The sequence below is a fragment of the Scyliorhinus torazame genome, chromosome 9 (assembly GCF_047496885.1).
Source record: "Scyliorhinus torazame isolate Kashiwa2021f chromosome 9, sScyTor2.1, whole genome shotgun sequence".
NCBI classification, from domain to species: domain Eukaryota; kingdom Metazoa; phylum Chordata; class Chondrichthyes; order Carcharhiniformes; family Scyliorhinidae; genus Scyliorhinus; species Scyliorhinus torazame.
The window spans coordinates 209615711-209630171 of NC_092715.1; the positions used below are offsets into that span (position 1 = coordinate 209615711).

A 14461-nucleotide genomic window follows, 5' to 3' on the forward strand; every position below is an offset into this window, starting at 1 on the left:
TCTGGCTTCCGGTTCCCACTCAGTGGAGATAAAGGGGTTTTGTGTAGCAAACCTCACAGTCCAGGGAAGGGAGTTCAAAAATTTCCGTCTCTACGTCCTTCCCCACCTCTGCGCGGCTACACTCCTGGGTTTAGACGTCCAGTGTAACCTTCAAAGTCTGACCTTCAAATTCGGCGGCCCTCTACCCCCCCCCCCCCTTACTGTCTGCGGCCTCGTGACCCTTAAGGTCGACCCGCCTTCCCTGTTTGCGAACCTCACCCCGGATTGCAAACCCGTCGCCACCAGGAGCAGACGCCAGGACCGGATCTTTATTAGGTCAGAGGTCCAAAGGCTACTGAGGGAAGGGGTCATTAAAGCCAGTAACAGCCCCTGGAGAGCTCAAGTAGTGGTGGTAAAAACCGGGGGGAAGCATAGGATGGTCATCGACTACAGTCAGACCATCAACAGGTTTACGCAGCTGGACGCGTACCCTCTCCCCCGCATATCCTACCTGGTAAACAGGACCACGCATTATAAGGTCTTCTCCACGGTGGATCTTAAGTCCGCCTACCACCAGCTCCCCATCCGCACTAGTGACCGCAAGTACACTGCCTTTGAGGCAGATGGGCGGCTCTACCACTTCTTAAGGGTTCCCTTCGGCGTCACCAACGGGGTCTCGGTCTTCCAGCGTGAGATGGACCGAATGGTTGACCAGTACGGTTTACGGGCAACATTCCCGTATCTCGATAATGTCACCATCAGCAGCCACGACCAGCAGGACCACGACACCAACCTCCGAAAATTCCTCCAGACCGCAAAAATCCTTAACCTTGCATACAACAAGGATAAATGCGTGTTTAGCACCAACCGCCTAGCCATCCTCGGCTACGTAGTGCGAAATGGAGTTATAGGACCCTGAACGCATGCACCCGTTATGGAGTTCCCCCTCCTGCACTGCTCCAAGGCCCTGAAGCGCTGCCGAGTTGTTTTTTTTAGCTACTACGCCCAGTGGGTCCCCAACTATGCGGACAAGGCCCATCGGCTGATCCAATCCACAGATTTTCCCCTGTCGATAGATCCCGCCAGGCCTTCAGCCGCATCAAAGCAGACATTGCAAAGACCACGATGCACGCCATCAACGAGTCCCTCCCCTTCCAGGTCGAGAGCGATGCGTCCGAAGTAGCTCTGGCGGCCACCCTCAACCAAGCGGGCAGACCCGTGGCCTTCTCTCGTACCCTCCATGCTTCCAAAATCCGCCACTCCTCAGTCAAAAAGGAGGCCCAGGCCATAGTAGAAGCTGTGCGACATTGGAGGCATTACCTGGCCGGCAGGAGATTCACTCTCCTCATGGACCAACGGTCGGTTGTTTTCATGTTCGATAATGCACAGCGGGGCAAGATAAAACGACAAGACCTTGCGGTGGAGGATCGAACTCTCCACCGACAACTACAAAGTCTTGTATCATCCCGGGAAGCTCAACGAGCCTCCTGACGCCCTGTCCCGTGGCACATGTGCCACCGCACAAGTGGACCGCCTCCGAGGCCTCCACGAGGACCTGTGCCTTGGTCACTCGCTTTTTCCATTTTGTCAAGACCGGCAACCTGCCCTACTCCATCGAGGAGGTCAGGACAGCCACCAGGGACTGCCAAATCTGCGCGGAGTGCAAACCGCACTTCTACGGATCAGAGAAAGCGCACCTGATAAAGGCTTCCCGTCCCTTTGAACGCCTTAGCATGGACTTCAAAGGTCCCCTCCCCTCCACCGACCGCAACACGTACTTCCTGAACGTGATTGACGAGTACTCCCGGTTCCCATTCGCCATCCCCTGCCCCGATGACCGCAACCACTGTCATCAAGGCCCTCCATAGCATCTTTGCACTGTTCGGGTTCACCGCTTACATACACAGTGATAGGGGGTCCTTCTTTATGAGCGACAAACTGCGTCAATTCCTGCTCCGCAAGGGCATCGCCTCGAGCAGGACGACCAGTTACAACCCCCGGGGTAACGGACAGGTAGAGAGGGAGATCGGAATGGTCTGGAAGACCGTCCCACTGGCCCTACGGTCCAGGAACCTCCCAGTCTCCCGCTGGCAAGAAGTCCTCCCGGATGCCCCCCACTCCATCCGGTCACTGCTTTGTACGACCACCAATCAGACACCTCACGAACATCTCCTAGTCTTCCCTAGGAAGTCCTCCTCTGGGATGTCGCTCCCGACCTCACTGGCAGCACCCGGACCCATCCTGCTCTGAAAACACGTGCGAGCGCACAAGTTGGACCCGTTGGTCGAGAGGGTCCATCTGCTCCCATGCTAACCCCCAGTACTCCTACATGGCGAACCCAGACGGCCGACAAGATACGGTCTCCCTACGGGACCTGTCGCCCGCCGGAACCCCACGCACATCCCAGCCACCAGTCCCACCCTCTCCTCCACCGCAGCACCTTACAGGAGGATTGGTCCTTCCGCCCACCGACGCCCCACGCAGGCCCTCCCTTCCCAGGTCAACCGTTTTCCCCACCAGCGCCGTCTAGGGGTGCCGAAGCTGCCATGGAGATCGAAGCCACGCTCCCGGAGTCACAGACGCCCGAGCCTCCACCGGAGTCACAACCGAAGTTCCGACGATCACAGAGGACGACCAGGGCCCCCAATCGACTGATTGCTTCATTTTAATTGTAAACAGTAAATATAAACCATCAAATGTACATAGCTATCAGAATTGTAAATAGTTACTAAACACTGTATGGAGGTATTACGGTACCTCCATAACTAATTATACCACATTGCCATGTTTTGTAGTTTCAGGCCACCACCCCCGCCGGACTCTTTTTTTAACAGGGGGTGAATGTGGTATTATAGGTATTATGGTACCTGATAGGCTAAAGCACCATTGGTGGAAACTGTATGCTTTCTATTGGTTAGAATGTATGATAGCTCTGCCCTGCAAGGCGAGGTATAAGAACCCGTGCCGCCCCAGCAGCCATCATTCTGTACCGGAGCAGCTGGGGGAAACATCTAGCTTATTAAAGCCTTCAGTTGGACTACAACCTTGCTTTAGTGGTCATTGATCGTGCATCAAGGCTGAAATGGGCAGCACGGTAGCACAGTGGTTAGCACAGTTGCTTCACTGCTCCAGGGTCCTAGTTTTGATTCCTGGCTTGAGTCACTGTCTGAGCGGAGTCTGCACGCTCTCCCCGTGTCTGCATGGGTTTCCTCCGGGTGCTCCGGTTTCCTCCCACAGTCCAAAGATGTGCAGGTTAGGTGGTTTGGCCATGCTAAATTGCCCTTAGTGTCCAAAAAGGTTAGGTGGGGTTACTGAGTTATGGGGATACGGTGGAGGTGTGAGCTTAGCTAGGGTGCTCTTTCCAAGGGCCGGTGGGCCGAATGACCTCCTTCTGCACTGTAAATTCTATGATTCTATGAATAGAACTTGGTGTGAGTTAGAAAATGAACAGCAGAGTTTTGGATGAGCTCAAATCCTTTGCAAACCTCTGTGCAATTCAATTCAGAAACAGAAACAGAAGGTGCCAGGACAAGTTAATAGGGTAGCTAAGAAGGCATACAGGACACATGCCTTCATCAGTCATGGCATAGATTATATGAGCAGGGAGGTTATGTTGGAGCTGTACAAAACTTTGGTTAGGCCACAGCTGGAGAATAGTGTTCAGTTCTCATCACCTCATTATAGGGAGGGTGTGATTGCTGTGGAGATGATACAGAGGAGATTCACCAGGATGTCGCCTGGGATGGAGTAGGAAGAGAGGCTGGATAGGCTTGAGTTGTTTTCTTTGAGAAGGCCAAGGAGGAGCTGATTGAAGTGTGCAGGATTATGAGGGGTATAGACAGAGTGGATAGGAAGCAGCTTAGTTGAAGGGGGCATAATTTTAAGGTAGTTTAGAGGGGATCTGAGGAAACATTTTTTTCCCCAGAGGGCGGTGGGAGTCCGGAAGGCACTGCCTGAGAGAGTAGTAGAGGTGGGAAACCTTGTAACCTTTAAAACATACGTGGATAAGCACTTGAAATGTCATAACATTCAAGGCTATGGGCCAAGTGCTGGAAAGTAGAATCAGTGTAGATTTATTGGTGCCAACTAGATGTGCTGAAGGGCCTCTTCTGTACTGTATGACTCTATGTTGGCACTCGGGGGACTACATATGGCTTCAGAACTGCTGCTTTCACAACCTTGGGTTGAAGGAGAGGCAAAGTAGTAGTAGAAGAACTGAACAAAATAAATATCACTGATTTTAATAAATAAAGCAGTGTTCGAGAGTAAAACGTTTGAATCTTATGTTCATTGGCTAATTCAGAATAAACAGGCTCATTCATAATAAACAGACTTCATTACAACAGGTCGGTTTCAAAACAAAGTTTTGTTGCAATCTCACTCAGCTCGAAACATTCTCCCTCTCTTCAATTCTGACAAAGAGCCAAAAGACTCGAAACGTTAACTCCGATTTCTTTCCTTACAGATGCTGCTAGACATGCTGAGTTTTTCCTGCATCCTCTGTACAGTATTTGACCGCCCAGTAGTTCCAGGCATAGGCTTGCAACAAGCCAGTCGTATCAATTTTTGTTTGTTCAGCTATCAATATGTGGTACCCATTTTCCACAGCCAATGCCAGTACACAATGAGACAATAAATATGGCCAACATCTCCACAAGAGATGACCCGATCATTCACCTCATTTGTTGATAGTTGAATCTTTCTGTGCACACACTGGCTGCTGCCTTTGGCCTCCATGACACTGACTACACTTTAAAAAAGTAATTCACTGGCTATGAGGTGATGTGGAATATTCTGAGATTCTGGAAGGTGCAATATAAACACTAGTTTTTCTTTCAAAGGGCGCTGTTTCATGATTTCACCTTTTGATTTTATGGAAAAGGAATAACTTAATAGGCTGCTTTCTCCTTTGAGGGGGAGAGCTGACTGGTGGTGATTTAGCCTGAGGGTCACCACACCTCAGGCGAGGGACAAGATTGAGAAGGCATGAATAACCTGCTATATTTATACAGCATCATGTCCTGCGAAGGTTTCTCAAAGTGCTTCGCTGACAATAAAATACTTCTTTGAATGATACTCATTGATGTAAACTCATCAACCAAATTGCACACAAAGAAAATGCATAAATTCAATGACAGTGATGATAGGATAACCTGTTTTAGAGAAGCTTAAGGGATAACTATTTGCCAGGAGTGCTGGGAGAATTCCACTGCTCTTCTTCCAGTGGTACAACGGAATCTTTTACCTCAGCTGGAAAGGAAAACTGGGGCTCTGGTTTTAATATCTCATCTGAAAGGTAACACCTCCAATAGTGCAGCACTCCCTCAACCTGGATTATGTGCTCAAGTGCCTAGTGTGTGACTTGAAATCACAACATTCCAACAGAAACAATAATGCTACCACTGAGCCACGGTCAGCACCATGTATAACCAAAGCACACCCGGCCATCTTGCTTCATTTTCTTTAAAGCAAAAAGGCTACACAACCAAGAGCAGCATGTGCCGACAGGTGCTCACCTTGGGACTTTGCAGCACCAGCATCGTTTGAAACAGAAGCCATTTCAGCCACATATGCCTCTCAGAGGGTATCAGTTTGAGAATAGAAATTCAGTGCAAATCATTGATTGCAATTGCGGAAGGAGGAGAGGAGTTGCTACTACTGTGAAAAAGTACAGCACTACCACAGGTTCGATTGCTTTGTGATTTTGGCCTGGGTTGGAATAGAAATTAAGAGAGGAGGGGCTATGGTTTGCATTTATGAAACTGGTGAGGAACTTCCGGTTGCAGCTATGCAGAGCTAAGTCGCATGTTCGGCAGCTCCCGCTTGGAACGGACTTTGGGGCTCTTTTCAGGGACCCCAACGACATTTCCCGGTGTGGGAAGGAGACTGCAACATTCCCCCGACAGTGTATGGCTTGGACCGGGGCGGGGCGACTAAAATGTGGTGGTGAAGCCAAAGAAAATGCGAGGGAAGAAGAGCAAGATGGCGGTGGGCGGGGACCAGACAGCGTGGATGCAGTGGGCGCAGGAGCAGCAGGAGGTTATCCAGCGCTGCTTCAGGGAGCTCAAAGCGGACCTGCTGGAGCCAATGAAGGCTTTTATTGATAAGCTGCTGGAGACCCCGACGGCCCAGTGGGTGGCGATCCGCGAGGTCTGACAAAAGATCTCAGATAACGAGGATGAGATCTTGGGCCTAGCGGTAAAGGTGGAGGCGCAAGAGGCGCTCCACAAGAAATGGCAGGAGCGGTTTGAGGAGATGGAGAATCAGTCGAGGCGGAAGAATCTGCAGATCCTGGGCCTCCCGGAGGGGCTGGAGGGGTCGGACGTGGGGGCCTATGTGGTCACCATGTTAAACTCGCTGATGGGAGTTTCTAGGGGCCCCTGGAACTGGAAGGGGCCATAGAGTGCTGGCGAGGAGGCCCAAGGCCAACGAGCCGCCACGGGCGGTGTTGGTGCGGTTTCATCGGATCGCTGATCGGGCGTGCGTACTCAGGTGGAGTACTCAGAGCAGCAGGTGGGAGAATGCGGAGGTTCGAATATATCAGGACTGGAGCACTGAGGTGGGGAAGAAGAGGGCCGGGTACAACCGGGCGAAGGCGGTGCTGCACAGGAAGGGGGTGAAGTTTGGCATTCTGCAGCCGGCGCGTCTGTGGGTCACCTACAAGGACCGGCACCATTATTGAGTCCCCGGAGGAGGCGTGGGCCTTTGTTCAGGCCGAGAAGCTGGACACAAACTGAGGGTCGGGATGGGGGGGGGGTCGGGCGTGGGGATGGTCGGGGATTGTTGTTGTTGTGTTACATTTTGAGGGGATGTTCTTTGTTCTTGTTTAGTTTTGGTTCGGTGTGGGTGGTTAGGGTGAGTTGGGCACTGTTTTGGTTGGGTCTGTCGGGTGGGCTCTTGGAGGGTGGCAAGTAAACGGAGTTGGGGGGTGGATGGCCGGTAGGGGGGACGGGGCCCCGTGGGGGAGGGGGAGGCCCGAGTCGGGGGTGAGGGGACTGGGCCTGTAAAAGGAGCTGCGACAGAGGAGGCGGGGCCGGGCAGGTGGAAAGCGCAGGCTTTTTCCCACGCTGAAGGCTAGATGGGGCGGGGCCAGGGCGGGGAAGCGCAGGTTTTTTCCCGCGCTTGGGATGGAAGGGGGAGGCGGAGAGCCTGTTGGTGGGTAATGGAGGGGAGGGGAAGTCCCACAATGGGAGGAGTCAAAGGAGAGGCGGGAGTGGCCGGGGTCAGCAGGAGTCAGCTGACTTGCGGGAGTGCAATGGGGGGAGCAATGCAGCTAGGAGGGGTCCTAGCTGGGGGGGGGTGGGGGGGGGGGGGGGGTACCAGGTTGCTGCTGGTATGGTCAAGGGGGAGCTGGAGCGAGTAGAGGGGGTTGGGACGGGGGTCTGCTGCCGTGGGGAACGGGCCGGGCGTGGGGCGCGGGCGCGTGGCTGGCCAAGGAGGGGTTATGGCTAGTCGGCGGGGGAGGGTAGCCCCCTGATCCGGCTGATAACCTGGAACGTAAGGGGGCTGAACAGGCCGGTTAAGCAGGCCCGTGTGTTCGCACACCTGAAGGGGCTTAAGACGGATGTGGCCATGCTCCAGGAGACACACCTGAAGGTGGCAGATCAGGTAAGATTGAGGAAGGGGTGGGTCGGCCAGGTGTTTCATTCGGGGCTGGGTGCCAAAAATCAGGGCTTGGCGATCTTGGTGGGAAAGAGGGTGTCTTTCGAGCATTGTGACAGACAATGGCGGCAGGTACGTAATGGTAAGTGATTAGCTGCAAGGAGAGAGGGTGGTGCTGGTCAACGTATACGCCCCGAACTGGGACGATGCGGGTTTTATGCGGCGCATGTTGGGTCGGATCCCGGACTTGGAAGTGGGGGGACCTGATAATGGGGGGGGGGGGGACTTTAACACGGTGTTGGACCCGGCACTGGATCGCTCCAGGTCTAGGACGGGTAAGAGGCCGGCGGCGGCTGAGGGGGTTTATGGACCAGATGGGAGGGGTGGACCCTAGGAGATTTGCAAGGCCGGGGGCTAGGGAATTTTCATTCTTCTCGCACGTTCATAAGGTTTATTCCCGGATCGGCTTTTTTGTTATGAGTAGGGCGCTGATAGCGAGTAGAGGATACCGAGTACTCGGCGATAGCCATTTCGGATCACGCCCCACATTGGGTAGACCTAGAGCTGGGGGAGGAGAGGGACCAGCGCCCGTTGTGGAGCTTGGAGGTGGGGCTGTTGGCGGACGAGGAGGTGAGCGAGCGGGTCCGAAGAAGCATAGAGAGATACCTGGAGGCCAATGATAACGGGGAGGTCCGAGTGGGGATGGTCTGGGAGGCGCTGAAGGCAGTGGTTAGGGGAGAGCTGATCTCCATTAGGGCCCATAAGGAGAGAGCAGGGGGAGAGGGAGAGGTTGGTGGGGGAGATGGTGAGGGTAGACAAGAGGTATGCGGAGGTGCCGGAGGAGGGACTGTTGAGGGAGAGGTCGAATTTGACCTGTTGACTACCAGGAAGGCGGAGGCGCAGTGGAGGAAGGCCCAGGGGGCGATTTATGAATATGGGGAAAAGGCAAGCCGGATGCTGGCGCATCAGCTTCAGAAGCGGGATGCAGCTAGGGAGATTGGGGGAGTTAAGGATGGGGGGGGGGTGCGGAGTGGGGTTGGCATCAATGGGGTCTTCAGGGACTTTTATGAGGAACTGTATTGGTCCGAGCCCCCACTGGAGGAGGGAGGGATGGGCCGCTTTCTGGACCAACTGAAGTTCCCGAAGGTGGAGGAGGGACTGGTGGCGGGATTAGGGGCCCAGATTGGGTTGGAGGAGCTGGCCAAAGGGATAGGGAGCATGCAGGCGGGGAAGGCACCGGGGCCGGACTGTTTCCCGGTCAAATTTTACAAAAAATATGTGGACCTGGTGCTGGTTAGGAACTTCAATGAGGCAAGGGAGAGGGTGGGCGTTGCCCCCGACGATGTCCCGGGCTCTGATCTACTTGATCCTGAAGCGGGACAAGGATCCCCTGCAGTGTGGGTCTTACAGACCGATTTCATTGTTAAATGTAGATGCCAAGGTGCCGGCGAAGGTCATAGCCACGGGAATTGAGGATTGTGTGCCGCAGGTCATCCACCAGACTAGACGGGGTTCGTGAAGGGGAGTCAGTTGAACGCGAATGTGCGGAGGCTCCTGAACGTTATTATGATGCCGGAGGGGGAAGCGGAGATAGTGGCGGCGATAGACACTGAGAAGGCCTTCGATAGGGTAGAGTGGGGTACTTGTGGGAGGTGCTGAAGAGGTTTGGGTTTGGGGAGGGGTCCGTCAGGTGGGTTAGGCTGTTGTACGAGGTCCCGGTGGCGAGTGTGGCCACGAACAAGAGGAGATCTGAGTGCTTTCGGTTGCATCGAAGGACAAGGCAGGGGTGTCCCTTGTCCCCCCTGCTCGTAGCGCTGGCGATTGAACCCCTGGCTATGGCACTGAGGGAGTCGAGGAACTGGAGGGGGCTGGGGTGGGGAGGAGCATAGGGTGTTGCTCTACGCGGACGACTTGCTGCTGTATGTGGCGGACCCGGTGGGGGGAATGCTGGAGATAATGAGGATCCTCAGAGAGTTCGGGGATTTCTCAGGGTACAAGCTCAGCATGGGGAAGAGAGAATTGTTTGTGGTTCACCCAGGGGACCAGGAGAGGGGGATTGGCGAGCTCCCACTAAAAAGGGCGGAGAGGAGCTTCAGGTATTTGGAGGTCCAGGTGGCCAGGAGCTGGGGAGCCCTGCATCGACTTAATTTCACGAGGCTGGTGGAGCAAATGGAGGAGGAGTTTAAGAGGTGGGGACACGTTGCCATTGTCCCTGACGGGTAGGGTGCAGTCAAGATGACGGTGCTCCCAATGTTTTTGTACCTGTTCCAGTGCCTCCTCATTCTTATCCTGACGGCCTTCTTTAGGCAGGTCAACAGGAGCATAACAGGGTTTGTGTGTGTGCGAAGGACTCAGAGGGTGAGAAGGGTGTTCCTGGAGCGGAGTAGGGATGGGGGGGGGGGCTGGCGATGCCCAACCTCTGTGGGTACTACTGGGCTGCCAATGCGGCAATGGTGCGCAAGTGGATGATGGAGGGGGAGGGGCAGCATGGAAGAGGCTGGAGACGGCATCTTGTGAGGGTACGAGTCTGGAGGAGCTGGCAATGGCGCCGCTGCTGCTCCCTCCAATGAGATATACCACGAGCCCGGTAGTGGCGGCTGCCCTCAAAATTTTGGGACAATGGAGGCGGCACAGCGGGGAAGTGGTCGCCTCGGTGTGGACCCCGATACGGGGGAACCACCAATTTTTCCCAGGGAGAATAGATGGAGGATTTTCGGGATGGCACAGGGCAGGGATAAGAAGGTTGGGGGACCTGTTTGTGGATGGGAAGTTCGCCAGCCTGGGTGAACTGGAGGAGAAGTGCGGGCTCCCCCCGGGAAACGCCTTTAGGTATCTACAGATAAGGGAGTTTGCCAGGCGGCAAGTGGTGGAATTCCCACTGCTGCCGCCATGCACGATACAGGCCAGGGTGCTCTCGGGGGTGTGGGTTGCAGAGGGGAAGATCTCGGCAACATGCCAGGTGATGCAGGAGGAGGACGAGGCCTCGGTGGAGGTGCTGAAAGGTAAGTGGGAGGAGGAGTTGGGGGAGGAGATCGAGGTGGGTACGTGGGCAGATGCCCTAGGGAGAGTGAACTCTTTCCTCTTTGTGCGTGAGGCTCAGCCTCATACAGTTTAAGGTGCTGCACAGGGCACGCATGACCGGGACAAGGATGAGCCGGTTTTTTGGGGGTGAGGACAGGTGTGTTCGGTGCTCAGGGAGCCCAGCAAACCACACCCACATGTTCTGGGCATGCCCAGCGCTGGAGAAATTTTGGAAGGGCGTATCGAACACGGTGTCGAGGGTGGTAGGATCCAGGGTCAAACCGGGCTGGGGGCTCGCAATATTTGGGGTTGCAGAGGAGCCGGGAAGTGCAGGAGGCGAAAGAGGCCGGTATTCTGACCTTTGCGTCCCTGGTAGCCTGGCGAAGGATTCTTCTTCAGTGGAAGGATGCGAGGCCCCCTAGCGTGGAATCCTGGATCAACGATATGGCGGGATTTATTAAATTGGTGAGTGTGAAATTTGCTTTAAGGGGATCGGTGCAAGGGTTCTTCAGGCGGTGGCAACCATTCTTGGACTTCTTGGCAGAACGGTAGACAATGGTCAGCAGTAGCAGCAGCCCCGGGGGGGGGGGGGGGGGGGGGGTTCTATTTTAGTTTTGTTTGTCTATACTGGGGGATCTGAGGGGGTGTATATATTTGCTATGTGTTTCGGCGGGTGTTAATGTATTATTTATTTATAGGGGGGGGGGGGGAAAAGAGGGGGCACTGGGTTGTTTTGTATTTTAATTTTATTGGGTTCCTTTTACATTTTGTTGTTGATATTTTGTGAAAACTTTTTAAATTAAAAAAATGAAACTGGTGAGCAAGACAGCTTTCTTATTCCACACGACGAAGCAAGCTGGCCTGGCGAGATACACAGATTCTACCGAGTTAGATGTTATGCAGCAAAAGTCTGCTCTGTAGCATGCCACTGGGCAGCATCCAGCATCAAATACTCTGCAGGGGACACTTCAAGCATGGAATCAGTGAGCACAGTTGAAGCATCTCACAGAAATGATGCTGATGCCAAAGCACTGAGGTGCACAGGTAAAGAAGCATTATAAGCTTACTTTGATTCATTTTGAAATGTCAGGGACAGTCACTGACAAAGGATTTGGAAGCTCTGAGGGGTGTTATCATTGGTGATTGCAAATAAAATAGTTTGTCCACTGTGTGTAGGGGGTTCCAAGTACTGATCTTCCACCCCAGCCAGCAACCCAGTTTGGGACAGTGACAGCAGAGCAGCGCAAATCACACAGGAATATTACATGAGATTGAACTGAACAGAGTGCTCTAGTTCAAATACCTTATCCCAATGCGCAAATAGTCAGGCCATTTTAGTTAAAACCTATCTACAAAAGTCTGCTTCCTTGCAGACAAGACCTCAAAAGAAAACAGGTTTAAATCAGTGCCTGGCACATCTGTGCCACGTAGAGTGAAGTCTGACTGCAAGTAGTCTTAATTACACCTTCTCTTCCAGAGGCCTGTTTTGCTACATCTCATGCAGATGCAACTTTCAGTGGAAATGCTGTGCAACCAAAAAAAACTTTATTTAGGTTACTTGGGTACAGTCTCACACGGTACTAGAGGCTAACGCACGTTAAAATACTACTTTAAGAGACTAAAAATTTATACTATTATCTTCTTGCCAGTCCTGCTGTTGTGTGACTTTGGCAGAGGTGCCATCGGCCAGAATTGGAGCAGGTAGCCTCTGCCTTCCTGAAGCTATACCGCCTTCTGTCTTTTCTTCAAACAATTCCCTCAAGGTCCATACAGTCAGCAGTCCATGGAAAATCAGCATTAACTTTCATTATATATCAGGTAGAGTTTAAATGGCATCTAATCACAGAGGGAGAATTAATAATTACTTTCGACATGGAGGAGTCAGTTGGCAGAAGGAAGATGGATTGGGGGGGGGGTGTAAAAAGGGGGTGTCGGGAAGAGGGTGGGAATAGAGGGAGCAAGGCAAGGGATAGAAAGGACAAGGAGAGACAGAGGGAATGAGACAAGAGATAAAGAAAAAAAGTACTCAAGTGGAAGAATGTATCAGATTGGGACACAAGATATCAAATCCAGATTTTAAGCAAATAATTACAATCTAACAGATATGCTGATGTGCTAGATTTCAACATTTCCCACAATCCATACATTGTATGATTTGAAGTTACATGGAAATATTGGTACACTACTTAAAGCATGTGCCTCTTTGCAAAGATTACACTTTCATGTTCTGCATTTCGAGCATTGACAGGTTGACCATTCCTGCAGGTATGTAACAGTGGATGTCAAACAACTAGAGGAAGGCAGGAGAACAGCAGTTTAGGATTGATTTCACCCTGTGGAGATGAAGCAGACTGGCCCGGGACACAAGATGGACAAGATCAACAAATTCAAAAGGGAGCCTCGTCTCTTTCTGGTGAATGAATCAACGATAGCTTTAAAACAAAAAACTTGCTTCCTTCAAACCACAAGATATCTTTCCTAATCCTGTACATTTTGTAGCCACCTCAGCTACCAGACAACCGTTTAACATCTCATCTAAGCACCTGTAACATTGCAGAATCCCTTGCTATCAGCCAGGGCTCAGTGGTAGCACTCTTTACCTCTAAAGCACAAGATTGTGGCTTCAAGTCTTACTCCTGGAATTGAGCATAAACTCTGGGCTGGAGCTATCCAATGGAGGCGCTTTACAGTCGGAGCTTTGAAATAGACAGATACACATTTGAAACAGTTTGTCCTCTCAGGCACATGCAAACGATGCCATGGCACCAAGGCCAATGTTTACCCCTTTAACAACCATCAGTGAGTTTTTAAAAATCATTCATTTGTCTTATTGCTGTTTGTGGGATCTTGCTGTGTGTATAATTAGCTGGTACGTTTCCCTATGTTGCAATAAGTGACTACACTTCAAAAACACTTCGTTGATTGTGGCGCTTTTCGGAGCACTATATCCCCATGTTCATTCTGGCAACAACTGACCCTCAACAGCACAGGGCAGCGGTGGAGTGCTTGAGGCTGGTCATGCAGAATACGACCAGTCCTGACTGTCTGGCGGACTCCCCCTGACTGCACTGTTTCGGAAAATACAAGCAGCAATGCACGTTACAAACCAAATGGGGGTTAAAAAAGGATAACACAAACCCAGCGTCATCAGACACCGAAGATAAGAAAAAGCAAGTTAATAATATCTTCACAGGTGCTGAACGGCATCCGAGGTTGTGCCAATTGGAAATACTGATCTTTTTGAAGTGACCGGTAGTAATGGTCAGCCTGGAGCAGAGGCTGCTCAGTCTGGACCAGGAAAGCCGCTCTCCTCACACCCGGCAGCCGCGGGCAGGAGGTGCTGCCACTGGCGGGGGGCGGAACCGGACCTCACCCTTTCGGACTCTGGGCAGGAGAGAGAGAGCCCCCCGCCCCGAACTCTTACCCGAGGGCGAGCTCCGGAAAGCCAGAGCAGTTGGTCAGCGCCGTCCCCCCTCCTCCGCTCCCCCTCCCCGGCTCCGCTCCGTGTCTCCCCGGATCCGCTCCCCCTCCCTGGATCCGCTCCCCGGCTCCCGGCCGCCCTCCCCACTCCGTGCGTCCGCTCCGGGTTTAGTATTGCTCCATCTCGTCTTTCTGTCCCGAACCCAGTCGCCCATTGGTCGGTGGCACTTCTCCCTCCTCGCTGATTGGAGGGACTGATATTAATGCAAGGATTCTGATTGGGCACTGGACACGTGTTGTCCCAGCTGGGCCAATGAGGGCGCTGATTGGCTGTTTCACTGCATTCAGTATGGGGCAGGGCGATGGACAGTGGGCAGGACATTGGACAAGGCCGGGAGCAGGGGGGATGGGCAGTGGGCAGGACATTGGACAAGGTCGA

At 52.9% G+C, this 14461-nt stretch overlaps 1 protein-coding gene across 1 annotated transcript in view; it reads right to left on the minus strand.

Annotated features, from left to right (window-relative positions):
- The window catches only part of LOC140429711 (uncharacterized), a 97370-nt gene extending 83251 nt beyond the window's left edge, over positions 1–14119 (minus strand). Inside the window, exon 1 of the mRNA XM_072517038.1 lies at positions 14027–14119. The gene's annotated coding sequence lies outside the window, so the exon portion shown is untranslated. The remainder of the gene's footprint in view (positions 1–14026) is intronic.
- Positions 14120–14461: the final 342 nt, after the last annotated feature.